Below are 27,676 nucleotides of genomic sequence, written 5' to 3' on the forward strand. Positions count from 1 at the left end.
TGGATCTATTCGGGTGCAAGATCTATTCGACTGGTGGCCTACAACTCAGGGTGGCTAACCAGCAGGCCCTCTTGAGTCGGTATAACTATAATACCTGGAACTCGATGGGGAAGTTTAAAGAGCTGGTTCCTCAGGAGTCCAGTGAGGAGTTTGGGGCCTTGCTGGAGGAGGGCAAGAAAGTAGCCAGGACATCCTTGCAGGCCTCAATAGATGCGGCAGACTCGGCGGCTAGGACTATAGCCTCGGGCGTAGCTATGCGCCACATCTCGTGGCTGCAGGTGTCCGGTCTTCCACCGGAGTTGCAGCAAACAATTCAGGACCTGCCTTTTGATGGCCAGGGGCTATTTTCAGACAAAACTGACTCCAGAGTCTGAAGGACAACCGGGCCATCATGCGCTCATTGGGCATGCATATCATGCGCTCATTGGGTGGGCCCAGTAGGCCCTTCCGACCCCAACCGCAGCGCACCTACCCTAACCCCCGGCCGAGACAGGACTTCTCCAGAAGACGCAGCTGCGGTGGTAGGAGGAGGCAATCTGGTCCTCAGACCGGCCAGAACCAGGGCCCCCCCAAACCATCGGTGGGGCCCAAGCAAAACTTTTGAAGGTGCGCCCGAGGGCGGAGCACCAGTCTCCTTTCCGGTTCCTGTCCCACCTTTTACCAACTGCCTCTCCTATTTCCTCTCTGCGTGGTCCCGCATAACGTCAGACCGCTGGGTCCTACGCATGGTGGAAAGTGGATACCGACTTCAATTTGTTTTGTCCCCCCCTTCCCATCCTCCCTCCCCGTCCCTCTTCAGGGACCCCTCTCACGAGCAACTCCTTCCACAGGAGGTGCAGATGCTCCTGGCTATCGGAGCTATAGAGGAAGTTCCAAGGGAACTGAGGGGCAGGGGGTTTTACTCCCACTACTTCCTAATCCCCAAGGCAAAAGGTGGGCTACGGCCCATTCTGGACCTACGCGAACTCAACAAATTCATGGTAAAGTTGAAGTTCCGCATGGTTTCCTTGGGGACCATTATTCCTTCCCTGGATCCTAGAGACTGGTACGCTGCCCTCGACATGAAGGACGCGTACTTCCACATAGCGATCTACCTACCTCACAGGCACTTCCTTCGCTTTGTGGTCAATCAATGACACTTCCAGTTTACCGTCCTCCCCTTCGGCCTATCCACGGCACCAAGGGTATTTACAAAGTGTATGGCTGTCATAGCTGCCTCGCTCTGTCGACATCGGATCCAAGTGTTTCCGTACCTCGACGACTGGCTCATTTGGGGCTGCTCTGAGCTCCAGGTGCAATCTCATGTTCGATTCACCATGAGCTTGTTCAGACAGCTGGGCGTGCTGCTCAATGTCGAAAAGTCCACTTTGCAGCTGACCCAAAGAATAGACTTCATCGGAGCAGTCCTGGATTCAAATCTCGCCCGGGCGTGCCTACCGCAGGCCCGCATCCAGTCCATGGCGACCATCATCCAGGGCCTCCGAAGCTTCCCGACCTCGACAGCACGCACGTGCCTCGGTCTACTGGGTCACATGGCATCTTGTATCTTTGTGACCAGACACGCCAGACTGCGCCTCCATCCACTTCAGGCCTGGCTCTCAACTGTATACTGCCCAGACCGGGACAGCATAGGCACAGTGGTCACAGTACCGCTGGAAGTCTTAAACTCCCTGAACTGGTGGCTGAACCCCACCTCGGTATGTAAAGGGATGCCATTCCATGCCCCGCAGCCCTCCCTGGTCCTAACCACAGACGCATCATCTCTGGGGTGGGGCACACACCTCGCGGACCTTCACACACAGGGCCTTTGGTCCACACAAGAGATATCTCTACACATCAACGTATGGGAACTGAGAGCAGTACGCCTGGCATGTCAGGTGTTCTGCAAACACCTTCAGGGCCATTGTGTCGCAGTCTTCACAGACAACACAATGGTCATGTTTTACATCAACAAACAAGGGGGAGCACGATCATCCCCCCTCTGTCAGGAAGCCATTCGCCTTTGGGAATTCTGCATAGCCCAGTCGATTGACCTGGTGGCGTCATTTCTCCCAGGAGTCCAGAACACCTTGGCAGATCGCCTCAGCAGATCCTCTCTGGCTCACGAGTGGTCGATTCGCCCGGATGTTATCCATTCAATTTTCCAGAACTGGGGATTTCCCCACATAGACCTTTTCGCCTCTCGTGAGAATCGGAAGTGCCAGGTGTTCTGCTCTCTCCAGGGGCGCTCCCTGTCAGACACCTTCCTGATACTGTGGAAGGACCACCTGTTCTACGCCTTTCCTCCCATTCCCATTAGTCCACAAGGTCCTTCTCAAGTTACGCAGAGACAAGGCCCGCTTAATCTTGATCACCCCAGCGAGGCCCAGGCAACATTGGTACACCACTCTCCTTGATCTGTCGGTGGCCACACCAATTCCACTCCCGTTGTGGCCGGACCTGATCACTCAGGAGCACAGCCGACTGTGTCATCCGGACCTGCAATCCCTCCATCTCACAGCATGAATGCTGCATGGCTAACTCAATCTGAGCTACGTTGCTCCCGCTCGGTGCAGCACGTACTCTTGGGTAGCGGAAAGCCCTCTACTAGGTCCACCTATCTGGCCAAGTGGAAGCGTTTCTCCTGCTGGTGTGCCCTGAGCAATACTGCCCCTCTGGAGGTGCCAGTACCTACCATCTTAGACTATCTCTTGTCCTTGAAACAGCAAGGCCTGGCGATTTCATCCATCAAAGTACACCTAGCAGCGATTTCGGCGTTCCACCCGGGCGAAAATGGGCGCTTGGTTTTCTCCAATCCCATGGTCAGCAGGTTCCTCAAGGGATTGGAACGTCTGTACCCGCAAATTCGGCATCCGGCCCCTATGTGGGACCTCAACCTCGTCCTATCCAGACTCATGGGTGCCCCGTTCGAACCAATGGCCACTTGCTCGCTCCTGTAACTTTCCTGGAAAACAGCTTTCCTCGTCGCTATCACCTCGGCGAGACGCGTGTCGGAACTTCGAGCCCTCACGTCGGACCCACCATATACGGTGTTTCATGAGGACAAGGTACAGCTGCGACCACATCCCGCCTTCCTTCCTAAGGTGGTGTCTGCCTTCCATGTTAACCAAGACATCTTCCTTCCGGTCTTCTACCCGAAGCCGCACGCTTCTCAGCGAGAACAACAGCTGCATTCCCTAGACGTTCGCAGGGCCCTCACCTTTTACATAGAACGAACTAAACCTTTTAGGAAGACGATCCAGCTGTTCGTAGCGGTGGCAAACCGGATGTAGGGCCTCCCGGTCTCCACCCAGCGCATCTCGTCCTGGATCACATCATGCATCTGTGTGTGCTATGACTTGGCTGGTGTCCCAACTACGCACCTCACTGCCCACTCTACTCGGGCTCAAGCTTCCTCCTCCGCCTTCCTGGTTCATGTACCCATACAGGAGGTGTGTAGGGCCACCGCCTAGGTAAGGCTTGGGAGTCACCTAATTGGAATCGATATGAGCAAGCACTCGAAGAAGAAAAGACGATTACTCACCTTTTAACTGTTGTTCTTCGAGATGTGTTGCTCATATCTATTCCAAACCCGCCCTCCTTCCCCACTGTCGGAGTAGCCGGCAAGAAGGAACTAAGGGGGCGCTGGGTCGGCAGGGGCATATATCCGGCGCCATAAGGGCGCCACTCCAGGGGGAGCCTCAGCCGACCTACCGAGTGTTGCTAGGGTAAAAATCTTCCGACGATCGTGCACACGGCGCGCGCACACCTAATCGGAATGGATATGAGCAACAAGTCTCAAAGAACAACAGTTACAAAAGTGAGTAACTGTCTTTTCCTGGTAAAAGCCCTGCACTTATTACTATTGTTACAGTGGTATATAGGGAAAGAGTCGATCTTTTATGTGACAAAGATCCAAATTGTATAGGTCTGTATTGTTTAAAATCGGAAACTTAAATTGTACCTGTAAGTTAACTGTAAGCCAATTCCCATCACTGGGAACAGAAGTAATATTTTTATTTGTGTTACAGGAGCACCTATAGGCCCAAACCCCAAGATAAGGGCCCCATTGTTCATGGGGCTCTACATGGACAGAGTCATAGACAGTCTGCCCTGAAAAGTTTACAATCTAAATAGATAAGACTTATTGTTGTAATGTATGGCTGATCCAAGTGCAGTCCCATGTAGTAATCCAATGCAGAGGTCCTAAAGATGTTGATCAGTTGGGCTATATCCACATCAGAGGAATGGTCAGACATATGCAGATTAAAAAGTATTTTTACATTACTACTGCTATTTAGGAATCCAGAAACACTCCCAAATTTCAGACCATCTCAACAAAATGCATATATCTCACTGCAAAAGCAGGGACAGATGTTAGTTCACCATGCCTGTTAATAATATCTAATAAATAATTTCTGGGTTTACCTTGTGCCAGATTGCTGTCATCCACTCCCCTTGACTAATCCTTGGGAAAGCAGGGAGTCTGCACCATTCAGGCCTGAGCCTTGAATCATCTGTGAATTAATGCCAGTGCAATCCAGATCTCTTGACAATTTCCCCCAATGTACACCATTTAAATTGAACCCATCGGGTGATCAAATAGAACCCTGTGAAATTGCCAGTAAGGCTGATGAGCAATTGCTCAGCAATATCTTTTCATAATTCTATTTAAGGTAACATTGCAACTACTGAATTATCCCAGTTAGATTCTTCAAGCAAATGAACAAAACATTGTGGCCAATAGTATCAGACTGAAGACAGCTCTAAAATAATCAGCCTGGACACCTAACCTCTCTCCAAGACTGGAAGAAAGTAATCAACGATTGAAGCAAGTGCAGTCTCAGTTCCATGCCCAGAGGAAAATCGTATTGACATGTATCAGAGAAATTGGAGAGTTCCAGATTGTTTCTCTACAGCCTTCTTAATAACCTGCCCATAAACAATAATTGTCAAGGTTGTCACTATCCACATGACTTCCTGAGCATGGCTAAACTGCTTGCCTAAGGAGAGCTAATCCCTTTTCCCAAAGAAAACATTAATGAACAGTCAACAGTAGGTCCAAAACCCCTTATTAGAGTTTATTAATAACAGGGGAAATGGTTCCATCTGCTAGAGATGTGGCTGAAACTCCTCCAGCACATTAGAAATCTTGCAAGCAAAACTGGCAAAAATTAGACACTATGTTAGGAATATAGGAATTATCAGGAATATAGAAATTGCTTCTGACAGTATACATTACCAGATGCTTCATATTAGACAATTATGGAATATGGGATAAATTTGATTTGTCCCCGCCTAACATGGATCAGCTACCATGGATGTAGCCAGTGTTGTTAGAATCCAATCAGTTATGTTCATATAGTCACAGTGACTAAGGAGCAAAAGTTCTTTGCAAATAGAAACTGTCTGGTTTAATCAGCCACCTAGAATTTTTTTGCAGTTCAAGACTTTCTAGATGCTACAGTGGAGGTGAAGAAAGTGCTTTTCTCTTGTATCTCAGCCACGGCATAGGATTTCAAAAACTCTCTCTGCTGCAATCAGTCAGACTCAGAGTATGATATTCACCGCTGGCTCTTTGATTTCATCCTGACATGCTTGCTCTCTCTCTAAACCCTTCATCCCCCCAGTTGATCTGTGAAGATAGTATATACAGGTAGGGGAATTCAGCGGACAAAAGACATTCATATTTAGTCACTAGGCTGTTAATAGAGTGGCCCTCAGATATATGGTAAATCTCTCATAGAAAATTCAAACCTAACTGGGTCCACCAATCTGCTTAGGTGGATCTAGGAAAGAGGTACTCCAGTCCAGGAGCAAAGATAGCTTTGACTTGAAACTGAAGAAGGCAGCATGGTCTCGTTGTTTAGAACATAGCACTGAGATTCAGGAGGCCCGATTTTTGCTCTAATTGTCCACTTACTAGGATATTTAGACTTAATTTGAGGAGCTGGGTGTATGCTACTGTATTCTATGTAGAACACAAGAGGCACTGCTATAACCTTTGTTATGCATATCCTGTTTATAAGATAATCTCTTTTTGGGATGTCATAGAATTCTTTTGGGAAATGTTGGGTGGATGTAGATCCTTGTTTGATTGCTAAATTAAATGTTTGTCACTTTATGGCTAAAGATTCTCCTGATGCAGGCACTTTGACACTGTTACTTCTGTCATTTTCTAGTTCTAGCTTTGGGAAAGTGAGTGCACTCACTTATACAGGTGTGTTGCTTTGGCCTATGCTAAATTCCAGTTTTGTGTTTTTGTTGTTTTGCATTGTTGATTTTAATTTACTTATATGAGACCAGTGGTTTTTTGTGTGTGTGTGAGGCAGGATGGTCCAGTGGGTAGGGTGCTAACCTAGCACATGGGAGGCTTTGGTCCTATTCCCTGCTTTACCACAGCTTCCTCTGTGACCTTGGGCATATCACTTAGGCTATTAACTCAAATTGATTTCATGGTGAATCTGGGCCTTAGTGTCTCTGGCCTGGCTTTTTAAGTTTGCGGGGGGAGGGATAGCTAAGTGGGTTGAGCATTGGCCTGCTAAACCCAGGGTTGTGAGTTCAATCCTTGAGGGAGCAATTTGGGGATTTAGTTGGGGATTGGTCCTGCTTTGAGCAGGGGGTTGGACTAGATGACCTCCTGAGGTCCCTTCTAACCCTGATATTCTATGAAACTGTGTTTTAAGCATTACATTAATTATACTGGAAGTAACTTCATAAATCTCAGGGAATATAAAAATTATTATGCTATAAAGTAGGGGGGTATCAGGAGTACCCATTCTTATTCTCCCTCTGAAATGGATGTATAACTGACAGAAATGTCAGTGGGAAGTAGCACGTGTGTAGCAATTGGCAAATATATTCCATTTGAAATTTCAAATGTTTTTGTGGTTGTGAAATTCTGAATTTCACAATGAAGAGGTATTGAACATTTTCTGCAAAAACACTGTAATTCTTTAGCTCAGTTCTAACTTCTTTACTAACTTTTGTGTCTGCTTAAATCCCAGGAGATTAATATAAATGCGCCAAATGTTTAATCCAGCCATATTTAAATATGTAACTATGTAATAAAGTATGTGAAATGGGTTACTGTTGTCAAGATAATGTATACCCTCAACAGTTCTCATACTTACTAATTGACCAGAACACTGAGGGGGAGATTGTGCCCAGATACAGCAGGGGTGGGGAAGGGCACAAGAAGCATTTCTTCTACTTGCACCAACTGCATAGAGTCCCTGTGCTTCCCTGACTTCAGAGAGTGCTCCTGCGCAGCACCTCCAGGAACACAAGCCACCCCAAATTTAAGGGTGGGGAAGTAGAGGGGGCTGTGTGCTCCAGCACCAGGCAGGAAGCTGATGGGGTGCAGAAACTTAGACACACTGCAATGGTAATGTTTTCCTTGCACACCCTGAAGGTCTAGAAGATATTGTGTCTCTACAAACTCCCCTTAGGAAGCAGTTGAGCCTCTATGATTTGGAATTCTAAAGGTTGTCTGTTTTATCCCAAACCTCAGGTTGCCAGATAACATACAGAAGAGATCAACTCTTCTTTTTTATGCATTTGTTAGTGTGGTACAGTACTTGGTATTTCTAGATTATTACATAAAGTTTATGATAAACTCTTAATGTTATTTTAATGTGACTAACACCATTCAGATGTAATAAAACTTGGATTCAAAATTCCTGTGTAACAGTACAGTAACTTCATAATATTAAATAGTAAATGTGCATTACAAGAGAAAATATAATAAATCAGTTTGGGGGCATAAAGATTATTTGAAGGCCCTGGTAAGTATGCATAGGTTCAAAGAAAAACATTGAAATTACTCTATGGCTAGATTCCAGCAGCAGAAAACGGCAACATGTGATTGTTGTTTTCTTATGAGTCATGACACTGAGGAATTAACAGGAGAGTAGTCAATACTTAGTCCTTTTAAGAGCCATGTTTAGAAAGAGCTGCTGTTAAGGTAGTTTGATGAAGGGAGGCAAGTTTCCTAGAGCATTGTTTCTGAAAAGGAAATGTTTAAATGAGCCAGGAATAAAACATTGGTTTTGCTTGAAGACAGGCAGGGAAAATCCTTGTGTTCATTAGTATCACAAATCATTACTCTGTGCAGAGCTTTTGTCCAAAGAAAGGCAAGATAATAGCTCTTTTGACCGCTATATTTAAAAATAGTTTGGCTTCTATTAGTCATTGTTCCTTCCCAAAAATAAATGGTTTTATATTTTAACTCTTTGTGTTTCTTTGGACTAATGCCTAAGAAAAATAAAATTTAACAACTTTCTGAATAAGAACATCTAAGAAACTAAGGCATGGTCTGGAAAATACAGCATTATGTTAAAGATACACAGTGCAACTATGAGAAATGCAATCTTAAATAAAATAGCTGAGATATTGGTTTTTATTTTATTGATTTTGAATAGTCTACTTTACTTGTACCTTGAAAGTTAGATGAACATTAATCTATGAGCATTTATGCTATTTTCACTTATTTAAACATCTGTTCTGTTCACTTTTTAATTTTTGTTTTTAAATCATTTTCTGTTATACTTGATAAAATAAATTTTTCATTAAAATAACTTTTAGAAGTATATTAATTGTAAGTAATGATTATAGAACAGGGCTGTGCATAGATTAAAATAATAAGGAAAGATTTATCATATATTGCTTTAAATATTTACGTGACAAAATAAATCACTTCTCTTCTTTTTATAAGGTTGATTACTGTTTGCTTATCCAGCTAGAGACTATTGCTTTTACTCCATTTGATTCTAAAATTTCTGTAAACTTGAAAATATTTGAACTACAAAGTATATTATGAAAAATATTTTTACTTTATAAATGATTTAGTACTGCAAAGCACTTATTTACCTAACAGTGTTATCTTCATATAGTAATTGAAAATATGTTGCTTAATTCTGTACTGCTGTTTAAATGTGAATAGATACAAAAATGTAACATACCTGGTAAATGTGGCAGTCCTTCCAAAAGCAGTGATAATCCACCTAAGAGGTTTATTTCAATTTTTTTAATTTTAAGAAAGTATTAACAAACTTGTGTTGAGTGCTGTGAAATTGAGAGTGGGCATTACAAGGAAAAATTCAACTTGAAAAGTTCCTGATCTGCCTGGCACCCTGGATGATACTTGAGTAAACTGCTTCTACAGATTAGCCCATCTTAATACTGAGGAAAGACATTAAGACTTGTTACTACTCATATGGTTTTCATCACTGCTTGTATCACAGCCAAAACTTCTAACTTAACTCTAGACGTCTAGTAGAAGACTTGGTAAAACCTGAAGTTTAATAATGGATGGCACCTGGCCATTGGAAGTACAGTGAAGTCCATTCAAATCCATTCTTGATATCAGAACAAACTTTTTAAAAATAATTTTTCAGTGCATCATTCCTTATAGAGTGTGGCATTTACCAAAATGTGAACACACATCCATTCAAAGAATAAATAGTGATGATGATCAGCAAGTTATCAAATCTATTCAAAGACTAAAGCTGTAAAATTAATACACTGCTTATTCTTTTATGTAATTGTATATAGATAAGACATCTTACTTACAGTAAATACCTAGCAACAGGCCAAGTGTACACCAGACTTTCTGATTAAAAGCCTACATTATATTATTAAATACAAGTAGGGTGACCAGATGTCCCGTTTTTATAGGGACAGTCCCGTTTTTGGGGACTTTTTCTTATATAGGCACCTATTATCCCCCCACCCCCTGTCCCGTTTTTTCACAGTTGCTATCTGGTCACCCTAAATACAAGTAACAAAGTGTATGCTTTGTTTAAAACAGTAATTTTTTTTAGCAAGTTTCAAGGATGATGGTCATTAATGGGAACATTGGAATAAATACCTATTGCTTATGTTAACATGTTAACATGACTCCAGTCTTTAGTTGCAATATGTAGTTGGGGGGAGGGATAGCTCAGTGGTTTGAGCATTGGCCTGCTAAACCCAGGGTTGTGAGTTCAATCCTTGAGGGGGCCACTTAGGGATCTGGGGCAAAAATCAGTACTTGGTCCTGCTAGTGAAGGCAGGGGGCTGGACTCGATGACCTTTCGAGGTCCCTTCCAGTTCTAGGAGATAGGTATATCTCCAATTATTAATGTTATAATCATGATTGGAGCTATAAGTTTAAGCTAGGTCTGTGAAAAATAGAAACGCTTTACATTATTCATACTACGGCATCCATACTAATATAGTTAGAAGCAGGGTTATATGCTGCTTATCTTTATCAGATTGTCTATTTAAAGTGATATGACACTAATGTGAGTTGCCTGTACTGCAGTTTGCATAGTCAACGTAATTAATGGCTTATGTCTCTAGGTTTAGGACAAATTCAGGATTTTCATTTATCCAGTTTTATAGATGTTACTTTGTCTTTACTAATGTAAATAGCGCTTTTTTATGTTACAATTCCGATAATCTTGCAAGAGGAAAAAAAGATTAACAATTCTAGTTCCTTTCCATCCTGATAAAATGTTTGGATGGCAAGGAATTATAAGTTCATGTTGATGACATGTTGATAAGGTTACAGATTTGTTTCAGTAGCACTAGTTATTTTGTCTACTGTATTTTTAAGGGGGAAAAGAAGCAGATATGCTACACTAACATTTCCAATCTGAAGTTACTATACTAAAGAAAATAAGGCTTGTGTTGCTCATTGCATTGTTCTTTTTTGTATGTTCCAGATTGACTAGGGTAGATGAGTTATATACCTATTATGGATCGGTGTTTCCCAAATAGTGAAATTACTTTCATTAACAATCAAAGTCCCACACCAAAAGTTCAAAGATACTGCTTTTAATATTTCAGATGTGTAGTTCTAGATTTCAACATGCTATCAGCATTAGAACAACCTTCCTAAGGAAATATGTTGCCTGTGTATTGAATGACTTTTTTTGCATTCATTTACTTGAACAAATTTGGATAAAATTGCTGTAATGAAGTCTGTCTTGTCCCTTTAATAGTAAAAAGGAACATTGTGGAGGTAGTAGTTTGGATAGGAGGAATGTAATTGCATCTTCCCCCCCCCCCTTTAATAATAGAGGGTTGGGTAGGGTGATTCTAGTTGAAATAGTTTCAAAATTATGAAGGAACTTAAATTCTAAAATAAAATATTTTATAATCACCTTTGCAGTCAGCTGACTGCCAAATTCTGAACCTCAGATTCTCTATATTTTATGCAATTTTTGATGACATCACAAAAATGTAGTTCAGGGAATCCCAATATGGCAAACTAGGCTTTGGGAACTTAATCATGTTCTTTCAAAAATTCACAAAATCTTTTACAATTTACTATAAAACTAACTAATATTGCAGAATTCTACAGCAAGGACACTGTCTCTACTTTACTTTGTGGTTTGTTTTACAAGACATGTAATAAGCCAGCACAGTAGGACAGCATAAATGTTTTGAATGCAAGCTTGAATAGCCAAATTTATGGGTTGCTATTAGCAACTTATTTTCTTGATAATGTTCAATGTACCTCTGAATGTTTAAGTTACAGCTGCAGTTCACATCAACAGATCTCTTAGCAACCTGCCTAAGAATATTATTTATACTGCAGAGAGCAGAATCACTCACTTCTTAGCAATGAATAGTAAAAGCAGTTGACTGTAATGGTTCAGTGGTTCAAAAGGACTTTGTAGATATATTTATTGATGCTGTTTACCTTGCACAAGAAGTTTCAGATACATAAATAAATTTTCTTGGCTCTTCATGAGCAACTAATCTCCCTGCTATGTACAAGTTTCAATTTTTCTGACTAAACAAAATTACAGTAAAATGCCAGTTTTCTACTAGCTTGTTAACATCTGAATTCAATTACCTACTGTTTCCTTAATCTTTAACTTTATATATTGAAGGAAGCAGCCTCACATCCAGTGGGCATTTTTCCATTAGCTTACTCCTCTCATTTAGTACTGCAATTTAAAAACGTTGACTCTGCTGTTTTATATTCTTGACAACTCCTAAGCTCTAAATAATGTTAATTGTAGAAAATAAATGTTGATTTCCTGAACCATAGTTGTCATTTAACAACTGTAGAGAAAATGTTACCTACCTTTTTAACTGCAAGATTTGAACTCTTGAAGTGAAAAGTGATCTTGTTGCACTTTGTTAATGTAGTAGTTAAAGTAAATTGTTTCCCAGCATCAAATTTCATTACATTGCTGAATATCCATTTTATGAACAAGGATTTATTTATTTTTTAAATATCCTGGTGTAAAACTAGAGATGTGAAAAAAATAGTACCTCTGATAGTCATTATGACTCTTTGACATTAAGTTACATGGAAGAGACGGTTAGTGTAGAGGATTTGGCTCCTAGAAGTTTCCTAATCAAGGATGATTTTTTTTAATACTGCCTCAAAATGTAGTCCATATTTTTAATCACAAATGAGATTATCAGACAGTCAGACGGTTGCTTGGCTTGTTCTTAAGCAATTAACTTAATTTATTAATTTCAGTTAATGACATAGCAGGCTATTCATATAAAATTGGTATATTCTTTAAAACAAATGCTACTTTTATGAATAGACTAACTTCTGATTGGATGAAGCACAAACCAAGACCAGTATATAATGCAATCAAAAGACAGCTTTCTAGTGTTGAGAAATTACATAACTGCAGCTGTGGCATAGAAACTTTGTTGGACACATTTATTTGTTGTATAATAAAATCAGCGCTATAGAATGTGGCCATGATGAATATTTTTTCCTTTGAGAGTGACGATATTTGGTTACTGGATATGTATCATTAGAATTATGTTGTCATATGTCCTTAAAACCTTCCAGTATGTTTGAATTTTGTCTTTTTTGCAAAGCTTGTATACAAGTCTTAGTGGAAGGCAAAATAAGTTTTCATTAATGTCCACTGTTTATAAAGGTGGTTTACATGAAAATGATTAATGTAACTCTTGACTATACAGATTCTCTCTTGGAGACTAACCACGGCATTTTAATAACATGACATATTCCTTTTTTGCTGAGAAGCCAGTACATGTTGAATGCAGTCATATGTTTTGGTTTTAGTTAAGTTCTGGGCTTTCTCAAGTTTGACCACACTATTTGCACTACTTGAATATGGAAAGTTTATTCTTCCACTTCTGTGGTTCATCTTGATTCTTCACTCTCTCTCTCTGTGTAGATGTGCAAAGTCATTATGTTTGTTTAATTTTATGTATACAACAAACATAAATTTATTGCATCAACACTTTATGTATGTGTTAATGTACTCAAACCTTTTTTCTGAAAAGTTGTTTTAGCATCTGACTTATAAACTAAAATATCTGAAACCAAAAATAAACGTGGTCTCACTGTACAGCCTGAAGCCTTTCATCTCTACCTTTAATTATCAACATGTTGAAACTAAATCGTGTATGATTAGTATCTTAAAATATGCCTGTGTATTGTGTTTTTGAGCATGTACGTAAGAGCTGTAAACTTAAGCTTACAGTAACGTGCCCACATGATTTTCAGACATATAATTAACCAGAACAAAAAAGTTTTCTTCTTTAATTTTTAAGTGTTAATGAAAAGTGATAGTTTTGCAGAGTGTGGTCCACTGGTTAGAGAGGGACATAGGAGTCCAGAGACCTAGGTTCTATTTTTTCTGTTGACATCCTGTGTGGGTTTAGGCAATGTATCTTAGATTCCCCAACTGTAAAATGTGGCTATTGGTCTTTTAAAAGTGCTTTGACAACCTTTAGTGAAAGGCACTATGTAAATGCATATTTGTATTATTACTTCTACAGAAGGTACAGGATGAGCAGTGGCAATGCAAATTGTCAACAGTCCCCAACTGTAACTTGGAGAGACCAGATACAGAGGTCTGTAAGTAGTTCACTCTCAATGCCTAATCAGTTGCTGGTCTGTCTGCTGATACTGCTTACAAACTTTCTCATTATGAGAATTTTTTTTGTAATATGGATACTTGTCCACTATAAATGAACTGAGAACACAATCGTGCTCACATAGATAATTTAATAGTTGTAAAGATCATGTCTACATGGGACAGCAATGCACACTAAAGGAGTATGATTTCTAAAATGCACTAACATGTTGCGCACTAATTTGTCTGTGTAGACCCTGCTGGTGCACACTAATAGTTCCCTCATGCACTGTTTGAAACAGTACTACATTAAAGTACCAAGTAGTGTACCTTACAAATCACATTCCATTAGTGTGCATAGCTGCACCCTGTCGACGAGCCCTGAGTAACTACATCTTTTGACCTGGCCTGAAGTCAAACCACCGACTTACTGCTGAAAGGCTCCACAACCTGTGTCAAGCTACTGAGTCTTCCAGTTACTAGATTCTAGGAAAAGTTTTCTGTTTTGAAACACAAAATCAAGCTATTGCTGCACTTCCTTGTTAACAAAATAAACTAATTTAAAAAGTAAAACTCTCACTTCCTAAATATATGTATGATGTTCTTGCCATATCTTTTTTTGCGTCCATGATATGACAGGGTAGTTGACAATGGATCTGTCTACATGAGTCTTTGCTACAAAGTCATCTTGCTTTCAGTTCTAAGGGCAATATTTAAAGCTATTTTTTATTTGCATTGGCTTGGAAGTTTTAAGAAAAAAATATGTCTATTCAAGCCCATAGATACTTCCATGATTCATTGTACAACAGCAGTAAAATAGATCAAAGCCTTTGCTTAGAGTAATGGTAAAAACACTTGTTCATCAAGCTACAAGAGATGCTTAAATTCTCTGTTTGCAATCAACCAATTTTTCATTCTGGGGCGTGTGAAGGTGACGCTTGGGGTGGTACTATATGGTCTCTTAATGAGTGTTACGTTTTTTTCCTCTTAAAAATAAATTAGTATGTTAGAAGCTGGCATCTCTAAACTTAAAATAGTTATAGTTTCCATTCCATTTGTGTGAAATGTCATTAAAATTACTTTTAGAAACAGCAAAATGTCAGACTTATAACTTGGCATTGTTGTAAACATCATTTATTGCAACTTGCATGTTTGTCTCCAGGTTAATGAATTTTGTCAAACCTGTTACGTGTTTTTGAAGAAGCTGAATTTTTACATTTCTTTCAGAAGGTGAGCATGTAACATTTAGTAGGTTGCCTTGTAGGATCTCTTCTAAACCAAATTTGTTGAAAGATACATGTTCTTATTATGGAAAAGTTTACATATAAATTTAGGAAATATTAATAATACACAGGAAGGAATTACCTCACTAAATTCATTCTCTGAACTCTGTTTTACAAAGCATATGAATGTTCTCACTTAGACACGTGTTCTCAGAACAATAAAATAAATTATAAAATGCTTGGTCATGGAGAATAAATGAAGAAGAGAGTTTGGGCAGTACACTATCAGCCTAAGTGACAGAGTTCCATAAGATTAGTGCTTCTGGTTTGACATCTGCTAGATGAATAAAAGAGCAATTCAAAACTCAACAACAAGTTCCCGAAAGACATAAAAGGTATTCCTAAATCTTTTATTGGCATACAGACAGACAAATTGGAGGATTGGGCCAAAAGAAATCTGATGAGATTCAACAAAGACAAGTGCAGAGTCCTGCATTTAGGACGGAAGAATCCCGTGTACTGCTACAGACTGGGGACCGACTGGCTAAGCGGCAGTTCTGCGGAAAAGGACCTGGGGATTACAGTGTCCAGGAAGCTGGATATGAGTCAACAGTGTGCCTTTGTTGCCAAGAAGGCTAGCGGAATATTGGGCTACATTAGTAGGAGCATTGCCAGCAGATCAAGGGAAGTGATTATTCCCCTCTATTCGGCACTGGTGAGGCTACATCTGGAGTATTGCGTCCAGTTTTGGGCCCCCCACTACAGAAAGGATGTGGACAAATTGGAGACAGTCCAGTGGAGGGCAACGAAAATGATTAGGGGGCTGGGGCACATGACTTATGAGGAGAGGATGAGGGAACTGGGCTTATTTCAGAGTGGTAGCTGTGTTAGTCTGTATCAGCAAAAAGAACGAGGAGTACTTGTGGCACCTTAGAGACTAACAAATTTATTTGAGCATAAGCTTTCGTGGGCTATAACCCACTTCATTGGATGCATGCAGTGGAAAATACAGTAGGAAGATATATATGCACAGAGAACATGAAAAAATGTCAACTGTTGTCAACTGTTGGAAATGGGCCATCCTGATTATCACTACAAAATTTTTTTTTCTCCTGCTGATAATAGCCCATCTTAATTGATTAGTCTCGTTATAGTTGGTATGGCAACACCCATTTTTTCATGTTCTCCATACATAAGAGACTGGTAAACTTGTAAAATATATTCACTTTCTCCATCCATTCCCGATACGTTTTTCTTCAGCTTAAAAAATAATGGTTGAGTCCACTATAGCCTTAACAGATATGAATTCTTTAGTTCAGGTAATAGAGGCTCATCATTTTAGATCCAGAGGATTCTAGGTTCAATCCCTTACTACAAGTGACCCACCGTGGGATGTTGCATTACAGCTGTATTCCAGCATGTCTATAAGCTTGAAAAATGTCACAAGGGAATATAGAAAAACTTCTAGATTTAACGGCCTATATAAAAGGTAACACACAATGCCAAAATAGATTGTTAGAGATCTTTGTATATTTTTATAGACTTTTTAATGTCAGTATTTTAAGTTTTTGGTTTCCCTATTTTGGTCACTATAAAAGTTTGCTAGAGCAATTTTGAATGGATTTTCATACTTACAAAAATGCACAAAATAATATGTTACTTTCACCACTCAATTGGCATCATTCATGTAATCTGAAAGAAACATAAATTCAGGAGTACATATTAAATGTGTGTATGGTTTGGAAAATAAAATTCCTTGTTGCTTTATATAAACTATTTGATAGCTGATGGCACATATTACTGAAGGAATAATTTCCATTTGTGTTGCTAGCAGTGATATTAAACAGTTTTGATATTGGTCAGCAAGTATATGTACAATGAGTAATCTCTGAAGAGGTGAGCGAATTATACCACTTTTATAGTATGTGAACAAATTATTCCTGTTGCAATAAGACTGTTTCATGGTTTTCAGGATAATGAATGTGAAGTGCACTATAAATACTGTGAGTAATAAACTGTCTCTTCATCCCACATAAAATAAAATAATAAAATATCCTTTGCTCAGAAAGTGAGAGAGCAATGGATTAAACAGACCATTTTCTGGGGCTGTAATTGTTCCCCTGATGGATAACATTTGCTAACACAGTAAATTTGAGAGATGCACTTTTTAAGCTATTGAGTAATAATGCAACTCAAGTACTCAAAGTAAATGCCTGCTAAATGATGTAACAACAGTATGCTTAGTTCTATGAAGAAGAAAATATGTGGTTGTTTTTTGCCTTGTTTGTCTTTTACAGCATTGATGTGGAATTCTTTTTATTGAGTAGGGCATTTACGAAGAGAATCATGTGTTCTGGTGCTCAAAGCTTATTTGGGTAATACAGTGTTTTGTGATTGCCAGGAGATAATGAGTGATGTGTCCCTAAATATACTATGTATTAAACCATTTTTATAGGATGGAAACTAACTTATGATTTTGAACAATTGGGTTAAATATTACTGATATAAATTATATTTTATTAAGATGGTGGTGTCTTACAAGAGATGCTGAAAATTCTTTAGATGTCTTTCCCCTCCCCCCGCCCCCCAAAAAAGATGCCTCAGGGAGTTAAGCACCCAACTCCAACTAACTTTCAGTAGGTGGTCAGTTCCAAGCTGTTTTAGATGCATTTGAATATCGCATCTTTATTTTATTATAGTGTTAGATCTACCCCAGAGCTTACTGAAGAGAAAAGGAACAAGCAAGTGTGGAGGTTTTGTTAACTTTTTTAAAATCTGAAAGTATGTTAAAATGTAGCAATGACTGCAAGTCAAGTTATGATTGTAGATTGAATAATGTCTCCAAGTATGAGACATTATTACTAATTATGACTTCAACATATAAGATAAGATAAAAGGGCTAGTTGTTCTACTACTTGAACTGTACTGATTTGAAACCTTTATAGCTAAAGTGGTGCAACCCCCTAGTGTGGACACAGTTATACCAGTATAAAGGTTCTTTTCCCCTACCAGTGTAAGTGTACTCGCTAGGTATAAACACAGTAGGGGTTGTACAAATTTAGCTATTTTGATTAGGACCAGGCCTAAACATCTGTCATTAGGTGGATTAAGTTGCCCGTTTCTCAAGCTTATAAATTGTCCAGTCTATACCCTGCTGATCATAGTGCTATGTATTCTGTCAGGTTTATGGTGATTTCACTGGCTGACACACATAGAACCTCTATAAGATTTCCCAAGTAACTACCTGTTTATTGGCATGTAATTTCTTTGTGCACTACAGAATTGCCTTCTTTTTGCAGTAATGCCTACCAAAATCAGTGGATATGAAAGAGAATGCCCTCCCCCTCCTGGTTTATTGTGGGACATATTTGATCAGATCAGCATGGGGTAGATGACACCTGGGGTCCTCAGAAGAGAGGGGCAGGCTCAGCTGCTCCAGAGCCACCTTCTCTTACCTGTCCCCCAGATCACACATGGAGATCCCGCCTGACCGGGAAGTTAGAGCAGCAGAGGAGATTTCTCCATCTCTCTGTCACCCATTAACTAGGCTATGGCAGGGAAGGGAGAGTTGATTGTCTCCTTCACTATGTATGAAATCATCAGGGGTGGACATGCAGCAGTCTTTCTGTGGTATTTGCTTCCCGGAAATCTAATGGAGGTTTAGTTTCATACACCATTGTTTCCAAGAGGCTGTGGGTCTGATTGATAACAATTGATAACCAAAGAGGAATTTTTCCCTTGGGGCAAGATTGCAAGGTGTATGGTGGATTTTTTCACCTTCCTTGTAGCATTCTGGAGGCCCGATTTTAGTTTTAATGAGGAGTGAGGACAAGAATTTAAAAGCTGTACATTTATAAGTGGTAATTTTTTTGCAGCTGGTGTCCAGTGTGCATGTGAGGCTCAGAGGGATCAGTTCCCAGAGGTAAACATGAGACATGGGAGATAACTAGTGGACAGATATATAAGCTACAGGTGTCTACCACATGAGCAGATGGAAATTGTCATAACTGTGAGGAAGTGTGATGACTATTATATACCCATGATACATTTAGCCTAAGCTGCGCTATGTACAATATTGGTTGTATATTTAGGAATGTTTATAATAGTTTGGAAATGATTTTAAAAGTGAGTTCCCATATTTAAAAGAGCATAAAAATGGATGATTATGTGGGTCTGTGAAATAGTATTCTAGGGGGAAAAAAGGGTTTAGGATTGTAAATGGGCTTATGAACATATTAATGGGTTAGAATGTCTATACCTATAACTAGTAACCTTGATGGGAGTTGTGCATATCTACACACAAGATTTCATAATTGAGGATTTAATATGTGGGGGGTTGGGAAACTGACTTAAAAAGGTGTAAATATTGGTATTTCCGTACCCGTCCACCCTTTTTTTTAGATTAGCTACTGGAGTCCTTTTTCTACTTCATTTACCTGAAAGGAGAGTTGTAAGCCACAGTTTAAACAGTCTACTAGTTAAATTACAGAACTTGGGTGAAAGTGATTCTTTACTAGTGCCTTCTGAATTTAGGATCTAATAACACTGTATTTTTAATACATTAAATCTCTATTTTATTCATTTCTTTATCATATTAATTTATAGGCATTTCTATGGTGCTCAACACTGTAGTGTCTAAATACCTATTTTAATTTATATTAATTTCTATCCTCAAATGCCTATTCTCTATTACATTTTGTGTAGTACTGCTTTTTTAGAATATGGACTATTTTGAAGAGAACATTTCTATATTTCTTAAAATTATAAAATCTTAAAAATTGCTTAGATATATTTAATGTTAATCTACAAAGTGGTATTAATCTGCAAGTATTTTTATTCCAATAGCATAATGAGTACACATACAGAAAATCGTAGGCTTTGTATGTAACAACACTAGAATAAATTTATACTTCATTGTGGGAACTTTTCTTCACACATACTGAAGAACCTGAAAGCAATTCATAGGGAAAATATATAAGAGCTGATTTGTGTTTTCCAAGACGAGTCTTCTCAGAGAACTAATATCTGACCACAACTGTAGAAATATTGGCTATTCAACTGCACTGTAGAGCAAAACAAAAACGTCATTGTTAAAATAGAAAAAGGAGAGATAACACATTAGTCCAAGAAAAATCTGTTCTATCTTTATTTCTTTTAAAGCACTTTCTTCAAGAGCTTAGGGTTGTCTGTCCCATCAACTTTCACTTTCTAGCCTCCCATGTTCCCTTTTGTTAAAAATTTTCACTGCATTTAAAGGGACACTGTCAATTTGATTTTTATTTTTACATTGACAATATAATAAAAAGATTCTGAAAGTGCACCTTTAAATTAGTCTTTCTTTTATTTATCTGCTTCCTTTTTTAAAGAAACTTGATAGAGGTTTGCTTTTAACTGCTCCCATGCTGGTGTTTTTGTTGGTGTTTTGCACCAATCCAGGAACAAACATAGGCCAAACACACTAATAACAGACATGCTTAGTGTGACGGGGCCTCTACTCACTGGATCTCCTTCTGGCCGTTCTGGGGAATAGTTCACCAGGTTGACACCTTTTCCTGTAGTTGCACACCGTTCCTCTGCCTCTATCTGCTGCCCCTCTCTCGCTCCAGAAGCTGCTGCGATCTCTTCGTAACCTAGCCCTCCAGCTAGGTCACTATTGTGGTTTCCCATTCTGGCGTAGGTGGAAAGTCTGTTCTCACAAATAGGTTCAGGCAGTCTTCCTACTCACTGCCTTGCCGGTGCCACTTTTCCAGTGGCTGGTTGGGGAACCTGGGCCCATCCTTTATTCTGGGTTCAGGCTCAGGGACTCTCTAGTCAGCAGTCAAGGTCTGTTGTACTGTGTACCTTGCTGCATTTCTCTGAGCCCTTTTCTAACCTTTTGGCTCTCCCCTCCTTCTCTGAGTCTACCAGTTTCACCACTCCGTCCTCCCAGGGAGTAACTGCAGGCTATGTGCCTCTGCAGCCTCAAACACTTCCTCCCCTTCCAGGGAGTGACTGCAACCTTTCCCAGCAGCCCCTTTCTGCTGTCTGCTCCCTGGCTTTATGGAAGTCCCACCTGTTCCTGCACAGGTGAGCTCCTAATTAGGGCTTTTCTCTCAGCCTTAATTCCCTCCAGTTTGCTGCCTGGATGTGAGGACTTACAGAAAAGTCCAAATTGAACATGATGCCCAGGTTACAGAGTGACAGACAGGATGGTGGTGTGGTCCACAGTGATCAAGAAAGGACGTAGCGAAGAGGGCCTTCTGCTTCGATTTATATAAAATCACTCAGTGTTTGAATATAAATGTAGGGAGAACATTGTCATTGAATTTTACCTTTGATAATTGTAGAAGAGATCGAAATATAGGTTCTTAAACCCAAACGAGGTTGTAGCCATACTTGCTATTTTAACTTTGCAAGCTGTTTGGTGCTTAGAATGATGTAATAAAGCTTCATTTAATGTTTGTAGAACATATAAAAAGTTCTGTAAAGGGGGGAGGGATAGCTCAGTGGTATGAGCATTGGCCTGCTAAACGCAGGGTTGTGAGTTCAATCCTTGAGGGAGCCATTTAGGGATTTGGGGCAAAAATCTGTCTGGCAATTGGTCCTGCTTTGAGCAGGGGGTTAGACTAGATGATCTCATGAGGTCCCTTCCAACCCTGATATTCTATTATTAATATACCTAAATACATTTTGATCAGACTTTAACATACCATGTCCTGTTGCTTAGATGGAAAAAGAGATCTGTTGAATACATTTATGAGAATTCTGTGATTGACATCCTCACTATTTCTAGACAGAAATTTTGATACAGTATATTTTATAATAGTTTGAGCCTTGCAGAAGTTGTTGACCTCATTGAACCAGAGATCTTATTTCACACATCCTCTGTTTTTTTTTCCATTCAAAATGTTTTGATGGTGCCAAAGGAAACAAAATTACAACTTTTACCCTTGGGATAGTGAGCATTGGATTTATTGTTGGCTAGCTGCAATAGAAGGATAATGTTACTTAAGAAATGGTCACAAGGATGTGTAACACATGTCGAAAGGAAATGGGAATGTACATGTTTGGGAACGAGTCTGACAGGTAAGTATATTATCAGTGCTTGGTTTTGTTTGATTTTCAAACAGATATTTCATATTTTGCCTAGGGCTGTCAATTAATTGTAGTTAATTCACGCGATTAACTCAAAAAATTAATCACAATTAAAAAAATATAACAATAGAATACAAATTGAAATTTATTAAATATTTTTGGATGTTTTTCTACATTTTCAATATTGATTTCAATTACAACACAGAATACAAAGTGCACAGTGCTCACTTTATATTATTATTTTTATTACAAATATATGTACTGTAAAAATGATAAAATAAATAGTATTTTTCAATTCACCTTATACAAGTATTGTAGTGCAATCTCTTTATCGTGAAAGTATAACTTACAAATGCAGATTCTTTTTTTTTTGGTTACATAACTGCACTCAAAAAGAAAACAGTGTAAAATTTTAGAGCCTACAAGTCCACTCTGTCCTACTTCTTATTCTGCTAATTGCTAAGACAAACAAGTTTGTTTACATTGACGGGAGATACTGCTGCCTGCTTCTTATTTAAAATGTCACCTGAAAATGAGAACAGGCATGGCACTTTTGTAGCCAGCGTTGCAAGGTATTTACATACCAGATATGCTAAACATTCGTATGCCCCTTCATGCTTCGGCCAACAGAGGACATTCTAGAGGACATTCTTCCATGCTGATGATGCTTGTTAAAAAAATGCGTTAATTACATTTGTGACTGAACTCCTTGTGGGAGAATTGTATGTCTCCTGTTCTGTTTTACCTGCATTCTGCCATATATTTCATGTCATAGCAATCTCGGATGATGACCCAGCACATGTTCATTTTAAGAACAGTTTCACAGCTTTTCACTTTCACACTTTGACAAAATGCAAAGAAGGTACCAATGTGAGATTTCTAAAAATAGCTACAGCACTTGACCCAAGGTTTAAGCATCTGAAGTGCCATCCAAAATCTGAGAGGGACAAGGTGTGGAGCATACTTTCAGAAGACTTAAAAGACTTAAAAGAGCAACACTCAGATATGGAAACTACAGAACCGGAACCACCAAAAAAGAAAATTAACCTTCTGCTGGTGGCATCTGACTCAGATGATGAAAATTAACATGCATTGGTTCGCTCTGCTTTGGATCGTTATCGAGCAGAACCTGTCATCAACATGGATGCATGTCCTCTGGAATGGTGGTTGAAGAATGAAGGGACATATGAATCTTTAGCGCATCTGGCTCATAAATATCTTGTGGCACCGGCTACAACAGTGTCATGAGAATGCCTGTTCTCACTTTCAGGTGACATTGTAAACAAGAAGCAGGCAGCATTGTCTCCTGCAAATTGTAACCAACCTTATTTGTCTGAGTGATTGGCTGACCAAGAAGTAGGACTGAGTGGACTTGTAGGCTCTAAAGTTTTACATTTTTTTGTACATAATTCTACATTTGTAAGTTCAACTTTCATGATAAAGAGATTGCACTACAGTACTTGTATAAGGTGAATGGAACAATACATTTTTTTTTGTTTTTTACAGTGAAAATGTTTGTAATAAAAAATAAATATAAAGTGAGCACTGTACACTTTGTATTCTGTGTTGTAATTGAAATTAATATATTTGAAAATGTAGAACATACAGGGGGACATACCAGAAGCTGGGCTAGAAGAGAGCTAATATCCGTAGCATCTTTCTAATCCATGAGTATTTCTTCATGAAAGATGCTGTTGACAGGTTCAGCCCTTCTGTTTTTCTTGTTCCCCATGATCCTGGGAACTATGCATGCCTCCGTGTGTTTCATCTCTATATGTACTGGCCTATTGACATCATGCCCTCAACCAGTTCACACTGAGACATATATTCTAGGACTGGAAGGGACCTCGAGAGGTCATCGAGTCCAGTTCCCTGCCCGCAGGGCAGGACCAAATACTGTCTAGACCATCCCTGATAGACATTTATCTAACCTACTCTTAAATATCTCCAGAGATGGAGATTCCACAACCTCCCTAGGCAATTTATTCCAGTGTTTAACCACCCTGACAGTTAGGAACTTTTTCCTAATGTCCAACCTAGACCTCCCTTGCTGCAGTTTAAGCCCATTGCTTCTTGTTCTATCCTTAGAGACATGGCCCTCACTGCCCCCATCTCCTTTTCATAGAATAGCAGGGTTGGAAGGGAGCTCAGGAGGTCATCTAGTCCAACCCCTTGCTCAAAGCAGGACCAATCCCCAACTAAATCCCCAAATTGCTCCCTCAAGGATTGAACTCACAACTCTGGGTTTAGCAGGCCAATGCTCAAACTACTGAGCTATCCCTCCTCCCCAAAAAAAACCTTAAAAAGCCAGGCCAGAGACAGTAAGGCCCAGATTCCCCTCTTCCACTCATAAAGGATGATATGTAAGAAACTTTGCACCATTTTCTGGTAAATGCTTTTCATGCTTCATTAACATAGTCCTTTCATACACCACTATTTGATGTGCAGTGTTTATTATATTGCTGTATTGAGCTTCTGTTAACAGTGAGTGCTATTTATACAAAATTCCTTCATGGTTTTTAGTTAAGTAAACAAATGGGAACTAAAATGAGATCACTGAATACATTTTTCACTTGAGACATGAGCAAGATTTGATCCTACTTTAAACTGACAAATATTTTATAAGAATTTTATCTTTGTATTTACATTTTTGACAGCCACTTTTCAATACCTCCATCTTACCAAAATCTAAGAATTTGCCATTCTTTCTTTGTGTCAGATATTAGACAGTTGAGAAATGTACTTAGCAACCAAGTGTGAATGAAACAGAAATGTCAGCTGCAGGTTTTATTTGTTGGTAATTTAATTTGTTTAAAATAACTGCTTAACATAGAAAGTCAACATTTATACAGTGTAAGGTTTTGTTGGCAAATTGCAAATTCTTCTCTTACTGCATCAACTATGAAAGAGTATTTTCTTATGTCTGTTTCAACTGATTAGATGACATTTGCATATGGCATAAATTGACAAAGAGCAATGTGGAAAAAATTGTCATTTAAAACACATTTTAGAAGTTCATTCATGTCTGTAAATAAAAAGGGAAATATATTGTTGGCAGAGGAAATCAGGTGCTCATACTTCCCTTCTCTGATCTTTTCCTTGTTTAACAAACTTATTTGCAATACATGAAAATACTGTATGACTGAGAATCAAAACTCTCAAATTCTCTCAAGTTTGTAAGTATACTATCTATTACATTTTGTAAATTAAAAAGTATAGTATGAAATTCACCTTGCCACATTGTCGCCAAGCCCAACACAAGGCTCTTTGCTCTGGACTTAACTATCTTGAATAATTTTGTGTCATCTGCAAACTTTGCCATCTCACTGTTCACCCCCTTTTCCAGATCATTTATGAATATGTTGAACAGCACAATTCCAGTACGGATCCTTGAGGAACCACACTATTTACCTTTCTCCATGGTGTATGCTGATCATTTATTCCTTCCCTTTGTTTCCTATCTTTTAACCAGCTACTGATCCTGAGAGGACCTCCCCTCTTATCCCATGACTGCTTACTTTGGTCAAGAGCCTTTGGCATGGGACCAAAGACTTTCTGAAAGTCCAAGTATACCGTATACTTGTCCACATGCTTGTTGACTCCCTCGAAGAACTGATGTGGACACAGCAGCAAAATGATGACAGACACATGCGTGGACTTAATACCAGGCCACAACTTTTATTAGACTTGAACACGGGGTGGGGCACTACCTGCCCATCACCCATACTCTCCTATACCAGGCATTTAATTCGTTCCAGTGCAGGTGTTACAGGGCTTCTTACCATATAACCCATAACTAGCGCCAGGGTTACAGGTCTTCTTTTCATATAACTCATAACCTCAGCCTACACCCCAGGACTCAGCTCTCTCTGAGTCTTAGCACCCTCCCCAACCCTGTGAGGGGGATAGAGAGTGCAGCAGGGTAGGGACCTTGGCTTGCAAAGGCCACAAGGTCTGATATCAGCCTACGAGGGCCTTAAGGTCTCACCCTATCACATGAGCCCAAGGCCCTTCACCAAAATGTCAGGTCTTTTACCTCTGGGAACCGTTCATTTTATTCTTTTAACCACACTGGAAGCCATCCACGAGCAACTTGGTTGCTTTACAGCCAACCACTCCACCTGGTACCACAATACCTGCCCAATCCATGCCTGCACGTGCCTCAGCTGTATGTCAGCATCTCCATCTGGCAGATGTATTCCATCATCCCTGAAAACTTTTGGATGATTTTAATGGATGTCCCTGTGCTGTATCACTGAATCCCCTTTCTCCAGGAATATCTTGTTGACCCCGTTATTTACTTTTTCCTAGCCTTCTCCACCTGGGCTGAGTCTGCTCCTAGCCCTTGCCTGTCAGTGAGTGCAGAAGTGGCATGAGCTGATCCCACTGCATAGTTCTTCTGCAGTGCCTTTAACCTGGTCTGTTTTTGAGTACCTTAAGCACAGGGATATCACTCCTGCAGACCATTCTGGGACCATTCTGCAGCTGCCATAGGCACCAGCTCACTTTCAAAGCGCCAAAGAAGGCAACTACAAATGCCACCTTAAATAACATGGCCTTCCTCCCGCAGCCCCAGACAGAGCCTTTGACAGCTTTGTAAGGGTTTCCGATGTTAGGGGTAACCTGTTGTCCTTCTGACACCCACCCCTCCTGGATCACTTTTCTAAGAGTTTCTTTTCTATGAAATGCCCACATGGGATTGAGAAACCTGCCAACCTACTCCAGGAGGACAGGCCCACTAGACAGCAGAGATAGTGTAAGGACTTCAGCCTTGGTGGGTCAAAGGCACCACATATTGCACCACCACCTGTGAATATATGGGTCATCCACAAGGAAGCCCATCCTCGACAGTCCTATGGCTGTCATGAACCAAGGTCCCAGAGTTGTTGGGGCATTGCCCACAGAACCCTGATGGCCAAGAGAGCAAGTTCCCAGAATCTGTTGTCCTGAAATCAAGAGAGCGTTGGTAACACCATTATCCATTCCTGGAACATGCACTGCATAAAAAAGGATGTTAAACCACAGGCAGTATAAAATGAAGGCCCTCACCAGCCTCATTAGTCCTATTTGACTGTCTATTTACAATATGGACCATGAGTTGGTTGCCACACCAGAAAGAGACTTTCTTGTTCTGAAAGGTTTTTTTTCTCCCCAACTAGTGACTTCCACCAGTATAAGAAAAAACTTGAAGAAGGTGGTGTTTTCTGGACACCTCTGTGCACACCACTCACCTTGAAAGTTACCCCCAAAACCTATACCTTCAGAAGTGTTGGATTATACCTGCAGCTCAGTCTTGAGCAACCAGTCTGAACGCCATATTGAAACATCCATTAACTCTTCCAGGAATCTTTCCCACACTTCGAAGTCTTCCTTCATTTCCCTTGTCATTCTGATAAAACAGTGGGGGTTTTGCACTGCAGAAGAGGCAGATGCCAGATTATCACAAAATGCCTGACTGGGAGCCACAACCCCGGCATGCCAAGTTTAGGTGCCCCAAGACCACCTGTAGTTCCCTCAGAGTAATTTTCTTTGCCCCTGTGAGAGCCATAT

At 39.9% G+C, this 27,676-nt stretch overlaps 2 protein-coding genes across 4 annotated transcripts in view; one reads left to right on the top strand and one right to left on the bottom strand.

The window, feature by feature from the left end:
- ASPN (asporin) overlaps window positions 1–9,164 on the bottom strand; it is a 38,764-nt gene extending 29,600 nt beyond the window's left edge. Inside the window, exon 1 of the mRNA XM_026656693.2 lies at window positions 8,943–9,164. The gene's annotated coding sequence lies outside the window, so the exon portion shown is untranslated. The remainder of the gene's footprint in view (window positions 1–8,942) is intronic.
- The window catches only part of CENPP (centromere protein P), a 353,315-nt gene that overhangs the window by 193,745 nt on the left and 131,894 nt on the right, over window positions 1–27,676 (top strand). The window lies entirely within an intron of this gene.

This window comes from Terrapene carolina, unplaced genomic scaffold (assembly GCF_002925995.2).
Source record: "Terrapene carolina triunguis isolate 2854851 unplaced genomic scaffold, T_m_triunguis-2.0 Scaffold232, whole genome shotgun sequence".
Classification (NCBI taxonomy): domain Eukaryota; kingdom Metazoa; phylum Chordata; order Testudines; family Emydidae; genus Terrapene; species Terrapene triunguis.